The sequence below is a fragment of the Bos javanicus genome, chromosome 12, assembly GCF_032452875.1.
Source record: "Bos javanicus breed banteng chromosome 12, ARS-OSU_banteng_1.0, whole genome shotgun sequence".
Classification (NCBI taxonomy): domain Eukaryota; kingdom Metazoa; phylum Chordata; class Mammalia; order Artiodactyla; family Bovidae; genus Bos; species Bos javanicus.
Window position 1 is genome coordinate 23,187,665 of NC_083879.1, and position 9,803 is coordinate 23,197,467.

Sequence of the window (9,803 nt, forward strand, 5' to 3'; positions counted from 1 at the left end):
CAAGTATTAATAAATATATTCAGTGGTGAATGGCTCAGTTTATAAGCTAGGGATCTAGGAGTGAAAAGACAGAAAGAGATCTGGGAAGAGGCATGTGGATGCCACCTAGATGTGGGCACAAAATATGAAGACCTATATAGGCACCACAGGTTGGCACCCACCTGAGAGTGTTCATCATAGTCAGTTAAGTCGTTCAGTTGTGTCTGACTCTTTGCGACCCCATGGACTGCAGCACACCAGGCTTCCCATCTGTCATCAACTCACAAAGCTAGCTCAAACTCATGTCCATTGAGTCCTTGATGCCATCCAACCATCTTATCCTCTGTCGTCCCCTTCTCCTGTCTTCAGTTTTTCCCAGCATCAGGGTATTTTCCAATGAGTCAATTTTTCCCATCAAGTGGCCAAAGTATTGAAGTTTCACCATAGAAGAGGCACTAGACAACCAGGTAGACAGAATGCTCAGTCGGTTGATGGCTTCCTCCCCAGTGCTGGCACAATACAGCCATGAAGTCAGAGAAGAAGGCTATACATGGTTCCAGTAGCATGAGCTCCCACCGTAAGGTTGATGTGTGCTCTCTGAATGTCCAAAGTGCCAGCAACATATTAGTAGATCAGTGCTCAGTCCTTGATATCCTATGCCTGGAGGAAACTACCCCTAGGTAGCACCATCCCTAGAAGGAACAAATCAGCCATTTGGCAAATTGGCTACATTGAACCTCTTTCATCAGGGGACAGTGGTTGATTCATTTGGACTGGAAATAGTAACATACTCGAGGTATGAGTCTGCCTTTCCTCTTCTGGGAGCTCCAGTGAGCACCAGTCCCTGAAAGCTTACAGAATTTTGATCCACTCGTGTGAGAGAAATAAACTAAGCCACTGTACTGTCTGCAGACTCTAGAGTGGTTCTAGTCGAGTTCAATGTCATATTTCCAGTCCCCAGTTCCTTGTGTGTTCTAGATCCAAAGCACACAACGTCCCCTCTTCATTTCTATTTCTAACCTGCTCCTCCTGCTCCACACTTCATGTCTTTTTTGTTTGATGGCTTTACTCACTGTTCTTTATTTTTTATTGAGAGATAAGCAGTGCATAAGGTGAACTAATAATAATAACACAGTTTGACGATTTTCACGCATGCATATATTGCTGTAATCAGCATGCAGATGAAGATATAGAACATCTCCAACACCCCACCAGTTCCTCTCGTGTTCCTCCCAACTCTAGATCTGTCTCCCACCCCCAAAGAGAGCCACAATTCTGAATTTTATCATCATTGGTTAGTTTTGACACTTCTTGGACTTCGAATGAATGAAAGCCTCATAGGAGGTGACTTTTGGTGTCTGGCTTTTTTCAGTGAACCTAATTTCTGTGAGATACATTCATACTGAAGTATATTTCAGTATTTTGTCCTCTTCATCACTATGTAGTTTTCCACTGTATGAACATGCTACTATTAATTCATTTGCTGGGCACTTGAGTTATTTCTAATTTGAGTTTATGTATAAAACTTCTCTGAACATTCTCTTGCACGTATTTTGGTGGACAAACATATTTCTTTCTCTCAGTGTGAATCGCTGGATCATAAGATGGACCTGTGTTAGCTTTAGTAGGAACTGTCAAGCAGCTTTCCATGGTGCTTGTGTTATTTGACATTCTACCCACCAATCTAAGAGAGTTCCTTTTGCTTCACTTCCCTGCTCATGCTTGGACTTGTTAGACTTTAAAAATTTTTGCCATTCTGATATTTGTGCAGACATAATTCACTCTGGTTTGCATTTGCATTCCTCTGATGGCTAAAGAGGGTGTGCTTCTTTTCCTATGCTTAATGGCATTTGCATCATCCCTCTTCTTAAAAAATGTATTTATTGTCAAAGGTTGACTTTCCATAGATTGCAGTGATGCATAGTCCTTTCAGGGAGTTATCTTTGCCCATTTTTGTCATACACTATTGTTCCTGATTGTTCCATATTCTGACTGAAAGGGAATGGATTTAAATAATAATGAAAAGAATCTAGAAAGGGCAGACTTTATCTCAACTAGAGGAGGAATTTTATAATGATTAGAGCCACCAGCTATGGATGGGTGATCTTGGGAAGCTATGGAAGTGGCCCAGGTATCAGATGGATGGAAAGACAAATACGGGCTTTGTAGCATTGTAATCCTGTGACTTGAAAAGATCCAATAAATAGTGGGACCCCCATATTGTATAGTTTGACTTAAAGTTACTCTATGAGTATTTTTGTGTAAGTTTCTCAGGAGTAGTATATATTTCCATTTTCTCTCTATTGCTTGGCAATGCCTTAAATGCTTATTAGTTCACTAGCTTTCCTCTCTCAAAGTGTTAGTTGCTCAGTTGTGTCCAACTCTTTTACAACCCCTATGGACTTGTGGCCCACCAGGCTCCCCTGTCCATGGCATTCTCTTGGCAAGAATATTGGATGGGTAGCCATTCCCTTCTCCAGGGGATCTTCTCGACCCAGGGATTGAACCTGGGTCTCCTGTATTGGCAGGAGGATTCTTTACCCTCTGAGCCAACAGGGAAGCCCTGCTTCCATCTCTACCCCTCTTTATCTACACCCTCTTGGAAGAGAAAAAGTATTATATTTGGTTACTGCAATCCTGCTCATCCTGAAATGGAGAAACTGAATCACAGTTTAAGTCTTCCAATTTATTACTGAGACCCACACAACTAGAATCCATACTTCCTGCCTCCCAACCTAAGTGAAAAGTGAAAGTGTTAGTTGCTCAGTAGTGCCTGACTCTTGCAAGCCCAGGGACTGGGCCCACCAAGCTCCTCTCTCCATGGGATTTCCCAGGCAAGAATACTGGTGTAGTTTGCCATTTCCTTCTCCAGGACATCTTCCTGACCCAGGGATCGAACCTGTGACTCCTTCACTGGCAGGCAGATTCTTTACCACTAAGCCACCTGGAAAGCCCAGGAAAGAAGTTAGAAAGCTAAATAAAATAGACTTAAAATCATCCCCGCAATTTTCAAAACTACTAGCTACAGGTAAAATCACTAAGGAGATCTCAGATACAAGCACCGGCTTGAGACGTGTTTTTCTAACAATGTATTAAAATACATTTTGAAGATTTGGAGTTCTAGAAGAATCCAACGTGGAAAGCCTGCTAATTCCAGGATGGAGCCTTATAGTCCCTGGTGACCCCATTACACACACAGGTTTTGCCTTCCTTAAGCTTCCTGTCAGCTTCTATTGTTTATTTCTGTTTAAAAGAGCAGCCAGCTCCTTTCCCCAAAATGTTGGCAGGACAGAGGGAAATTAAATCTGCAACTGTTGGCAGCCCTGGCATGCCCCTCCCCCATCCATCTAATTCATATTTGCCTCCTGGTGTTCTCTTAAACTTTTGAGAGCTGACTTTTCTTCCAAAATCTATGTTCCAAATCCAATTTGAAATTTAGCAAGTCAGCCTTGTCTTTTGGCAGGAAAAAAAAAAAAAAACAGAACAAGCAACCCTTAACTGTTAACATTCATTTGCCGTATCTATCCTCCTCAGAGGAAAATTTAGAATGGAGACAGGTTCGTAAACCTCTTTCTAAAAGCAAACATGCCCAAATGTCTTTCTGGCATAATTCTTTTTTAAGGAAATCAAGTAAAAGATTTGATTACTTTGTAAAAGTGATCTATTTAGGGTTAAGAAATATTCTTACTTTTAAATTGATCATCCTCCTGGGCTGTTTTTACATCTACCAGCTTATCCCACCAGAGAAATGAATGTCACGTTCCCAAAGTACATACCACTCGGGATAAAAACATCCAGTGTGAACGTGTTCATCTCTCCCTTGCCTTGCACTGCACCTCCCAATGCGCACACACACACACACCATCATTCACAAGGGAAAACCCTATAATTAGACAGATGTGGCTTGTGCATGACATAATAATAACTAACATTGAACCTTGGCCATGTGCCAGGAACTTTACATAGACTCTTTCACTTAATTGATGGGGTAGGACCATGGCTATTTCCATGTGATGGAGGCAGTTGATCCAGGGTGGTTGAGTCACTCGTCTGAGGTTAGCCAGCTGTGAAGGGGTGAAGCCGACATTCAAATTCAAACAACCCATTTCTAAAAGCAGCACAAACATTCCCTTAGCTGTCCTGCTTCTTAGCAGCCAGGGTCAGTTAACAGAGAGTATTTTAATGCAACTCAAAAATGGGGTAAACATATTTATTTATTTTGCTTAAAACTTTTGTTAATAGAGTTGATTTACAATGTTGTGTTACTTTCTGCTAAAGAGCAAAGTGAATCAGTTGCATATATACATATATCCACTCTTTTTTAGAGTCCAAACTCACATAGGTCATTACAGAATATTGAGACGAGTTCCGGAATATTGAGTAGGTCCTTATTAGTGTAAATATTTTTTAGCTATTTTAGTATAATGAGTCCTAAGTATTTAGTATTGGTTGTCAAAAGAAAAAGAAAGGTCAAAATTATATAATGGGGGACTTGTCTGGTGGTCCAGTGGTTCAGATGCTAGGCTTCCATTGCAAAGGGTGCAGGTTCAAATCCTCGTCAGAGAACTGAGATCCCACATGTCACACAGCCAAAAAAAATTACATGATAGGCAGAATATGGATTTTTCTGCACACTAGATGTTTTTGGCAGGAAATCAGTGTGCACTGTGGTGTGATTTGACTGGGTACCGTAGGAGAGGCGTGACTGCAGCCCAGAGTGGACGCCTTCCCCATGCAACCCCATATGCCTCCCACCCTCCCATATGCCTCCCACCCTCCTCAGGGCTGAAACTTACTTTACTATTTATCCCCAGGGCTACAAAGTCACATCAACCAGAAACCACTCACACGTCTTTGTGACACGGCAGTAACTGGCTGGAGCAGAAACATGGCCGGAATTCAACATCCTAGGTGGCAAAGTGTATTAAATAGGAAGAGACGGTTGAGTCAGGGGGACCCAAGTAAAACAGAGTGGGGATGCAGAGGCGGACAAAATAGGAACACAGGAGGGAGAAGGGGTTGAAGGAGAGGGCTTTGCAAGATGCAAGAAAAGAATGAGAGAGACAGGGGATCAGGGAGGTCTCCACGTGGGACTCTTGGTAAAAAGCCTAGACGGCAAACACTGCAGTTGTGCTACAAGAAGGCTACACCAAGGGCACTAAACCCACATCCTCTCTCCTGGGACCTCGCACTCATTTCCCCCTCCCCCAATGCTTTCAATAAACAGCTATCAATACACTATTGATACCATGGATGAAATAGGTAAATAATGAGAACCTACTGCACAGCACAGGGAACTCTACTCAACGCTCTGTGGTAACCTAAATGGGAAGGAAGTCCAAAAACAGAGGGGATACATGTGTAAGTTGCTTCCCTGGTGGGTCAGTGGTAAAGAAACTTCTTGCAATGCAGGAGACGCAGGAGACAAGGGTTCTATCCCTGGGTCAGGAAGATCCCCTGGAGGAGAGCATGGCAGCCCACTCCAGTATTCTTGCCTGGAGAATCCCGTGGACAGAGGAGCCTGGCGGGCTACAGTCCATGGGGTCACAAAGAGTCACATATGATTTAGCAACTATACCACCAGCACCACCATATGTATATGTATAGCTGATTCATTTTGCTGTGTAGCAGAAATGAACACAACATTGTGAAGCGACTATACTCCAATAAAATTAATTTAAAAAAAGAAAATCCTAAAAACAATCAACAGCTGCTAAACCCTCATGAGGTGCACAGGTACTCGCGTAAGAACAGGTTTGTGAAGAAGCTGTCCCCAACACTAAACTCCAGGAAGGCTTCTAAAAATACACCCCATGGACCAAAATGTAGGTGCCACACAGGGCTCAAAAATATGGTCATTTTTTCCAATACCACCACCATCACCATTCCTACAGCCTAACACTTCAGCCTTTTCAATCGTGAAATTTAGGACACATTTCAAAGAGTGAATAAGCTGATACATATTTATTAAAGGGTTAAATTCACAGCAGATATTGACTGCAGCCATGAAATTAAAAGATGCTCGCTCCTTGGAAGAAAAGCTATGACCAACGTAGAAAGCATATTAAAAATCAGAGACATTACTTTGCCAGCAAAGGTCCATCTAGTCAAAGCTATGGTTTTTCCAGTAGTCATGTATGGATGTGAGAGTCGGACTATAAAGAAAGCTGAACACCGAAGAATTGATGCTTTTGAACTGTGGTGTTGGAGAAGATTCTTGAGAATCCCTTGGACTGCAAGGAGATCAAACCAGTCAATCTTAAAGGAAATCAGTCCTGAATATTCATTGGAAGGACTGATGTTGAAGCTGAAACTCCAATATTTTGGCCACCTGATGTGAAGAACTGACTCCTTGGAAAAGACCCTGATGCTGGGAAAGATTGAAGGCGGGAGGACAAGGGGATGACAGAGGATGAGATGGTTGGATGGCATCACCAACTTGATGGACATGGGTTTGAGCAAGCTCCAGGAATTGGTGATGGACAGGGAAGCCTGGCGTGCTGCAGTCCACGGGGTTGCAAAGAGTTGGACACGACTGAGTGACTGAACTGAACTGAATTGATTAAAGGGTAGCAGTAAGTTGAATAGCCATAAAATCTCCAGACAACTCTTTTTTTAATTTTTAATCAAAGAATATTACTTTATAATATTGTACTGGTCTCTGTCATACATCAACATGAATCAGCCTGAGGTATACAGATGTCCCTTCCCTCTTGAACCTCCCTCCCTCCTCCCAACCCATCGCATCTCTCTAGGTTGTCACAGCACCCCAGATTTGAGCTCCCTGTGTCATATGGTAAATTTCCATTTGCTATATGGCTATCTACTATACATATGGTAATGTATATGCTTCCATGCTACTCTCACAATTCATCCCACCAGACAAGTCTTAAAAAATAAAAGACAACTAGTACTTTGGATGCTGTGTTTGTGGCTGCCATGAATTCCTTCCCTCCCTTTCCTCATTCAAGCACATTCTGAATTTTAAATAATCACTATGTTACTTTTTTTTGTTGTTTAATCACTCGGATTATCCCTAACAATATATTGTTGAGTTTTTAATCTTTGTATAAACAGAATGCATTATAAGTTTTCTTCTAGAATTGCTTCTTTTATGCAGTAATATCTTTAAGGGCCATAAATGATGATCTGCGTAGTTGCAGGTCACTGATTTTTTTCACTAAAAAAGAAAAAAATCTTGATTCAGTTGCTTTTATTTCACTCTACTTGGATATTTCCAATTTATATCACAAACATGTTGCTATATACTTACCCATAAGCAACACTTTCATTGTGTTATAGTCCTAGCAATAAATGTTTAACCCAAAACCTACATACTTGTTGAACTTTACCAACCCAAACTAAACTGTTTTCCAAAAGACTTACTTTCAGTGAGGCTGATACCAGCAGTATATGAGAAATAGTCCTTATAAATATTCTTTCCTGTCAGACTTTCATTTTCACTAATTGGATGAATACAAAATTGTATCTTAATTGTTTTTTGTAAATTTCCATTTTGCTGGTTATATATAACATTAAAGATGTCATGTTTATAGGCTTTTTAGGTTTCTGTGAAATTTTTGCTATGGTTGCTCATTTATTTTTTCTTATGGATTCAGAGGAATTTATTATATATTCCAAATAACAAGTCTCTGTTGGGTACACTTGAAGCAAGTATCTTCTTTTGGTTTAGAAATCTCTTGATGAAGTTTTTTGATGAACAGAACCCCTACTTTTAATGTAGTTGAACGTATGCAATATAGTCTATCGATTTGTGTGTTTGGTTATGGAAGATGTTTGGCATTTTTTTTTCACTGTAGACCATCTAACTTACCTGCCCTTGAGTTTAACTGGGGAGCAGAGACTCAGAAAGGCAAAGGGTTTTCTCACACAGTGATGAGAACTGAAGTAAATGAAGTTTGCAAGGGAGCACAAATACTCGTGACGGTGTCCTCTGGACGCTGGCCAAGCTCCAGGGCCAAAAACAGCAGCAGCACAAGCTGTGTAAGTTAGTAACAAGCTTAGATGTGTGCTTTGGGGACTTTTTGTGCATTGCTTACACTTTTTTGGGTATTGTGTATTGTGGCTTTGTGTAAAGCCACAGTTTGTGGCCTTGTTGCTATTCTGTGAACTGCCCAGTGTCTTTTTAATACATTTCATTTGTGCTTGAATCAATCAGAGCAGCTCTCTTTTGCGTGTGAAAAAGAACTGGGGCTAACATGGTCAATATGAGACTGTTTTGCATTATAAGCCCATCTTTCTGTTTGGTATTTCCTTGCTCTGTTCTCTGCAAAGGTTTAAGTATAAGTTCAGTGGAGGAGATAAAATAACTGGGAAAGTGATCAATAAAAAAATGTCATTCTCATTCTTGCTATCTAGGCCAGCCATTTTATGCAGAAGCTTGGTTTCCTTCTTTGATTCTAATATTTTCCTTCTCTTGCTTGTCTCCTTCTTCTGCCACATCCCCTGTCTGTCTTGTGTTCTCAACAGGTCCCAGTTTGGAGGGTCATAATGAGACCCACTCATTTTCATGGTGATGTTTTCAGTTTACTTCTCCTCAATGGATCATCTGACAAGCATCATCATCATATGCTTATCAACATTCATTCACTCAACAAAATCACTGTGTGAGTTCCATGGTAATAACACTGGTAAATGTGGGAATGGCTAGTGAAAATATTTTAAGGTGACAGATTGATGGCAGCTCTGCAAATAGATTCAGAAATTCTCTCTCAGACAGATTACTTGTGAAATGATATTTTTAAAGCCCTTCAGCACAGCTTTATTTCAGTTCAAGCCTTAGAGAGACCTGGCACATGTGGAATGAAAAGATTTTCACGGAGAGCCTTTTACGATCAGTTTAATGGATACAACAAATACATTCGAAAACGAGACGATCTTGAGATAAATCGAATCACTTTAGGTCATGATTTAAAGCAGTTGTCAGCAAGCTTGAGTTAATCAATTTTACTATTCAGAATATTGCTTAATGCAATCAACTCTCCATTGAACAGACACTGTGATAAGTACTGAGAGGGGCTAGGTATAGGATGCAAGACAGCGCATGGAAGGGCTTGAAGTCTTCCCAGAAGTGTAAGTAAAGACAGGTAAGAAGGTAAGGAAGGTTGAGGGCATGGGGAGAGTTTTCTCATGTAGAGGAAAAAGCGCTGAAAGGAGACCAGCCTTTGGGCTGGTCAGTATAGCTGGAGAGTAAAGTGGATTTAAGGGGAAACATCCAGATGACAAGATACTTAAATATAGTACATTAATGCACATATATGGGATCTAGAAAAATGGTACTGATGAATCTATTTGCAGGGCAGGGATAGAGATGCAGACATAGAGAATGAACTTGTGGACACAGTTGGGGAAGGAGAGTCTGGGACAAACCGAGAGAGTAGCCTTGACATATATACACAACCATGTGTAAACTAGACAGCTAGTGGGAAGGTGCTGTATAGCACAGGGAGCTCAACTGGGTGCTCTGTGAAGACCTAGAGGGGTGGGATGGAGGTTAGGGGTGGAAGGGAAGCTCAAGAGGGCGGGGATATATGTATACATATAGCTGATTCGTGGTGTACAGCAGAAACTAACATAACAACGTAAAGCAACTATATTCCAATTTAAAAAAGAAAAAGAACTTAAATGGCATTTTGTGATGAGTGTCATTTACCTCCTGGGTTAGGGTTAGTGTTTAGACATCGTTAGGGTCAGATCTACAGGAGACTGTCCTGCTGAGTCAAAATCCAGAGTCTCTGATCAAGTCTACTTGCTGATTCTACTGAAGTCCCAGTGTATCTTGAGGTCCAGCCCACGGTCATTCT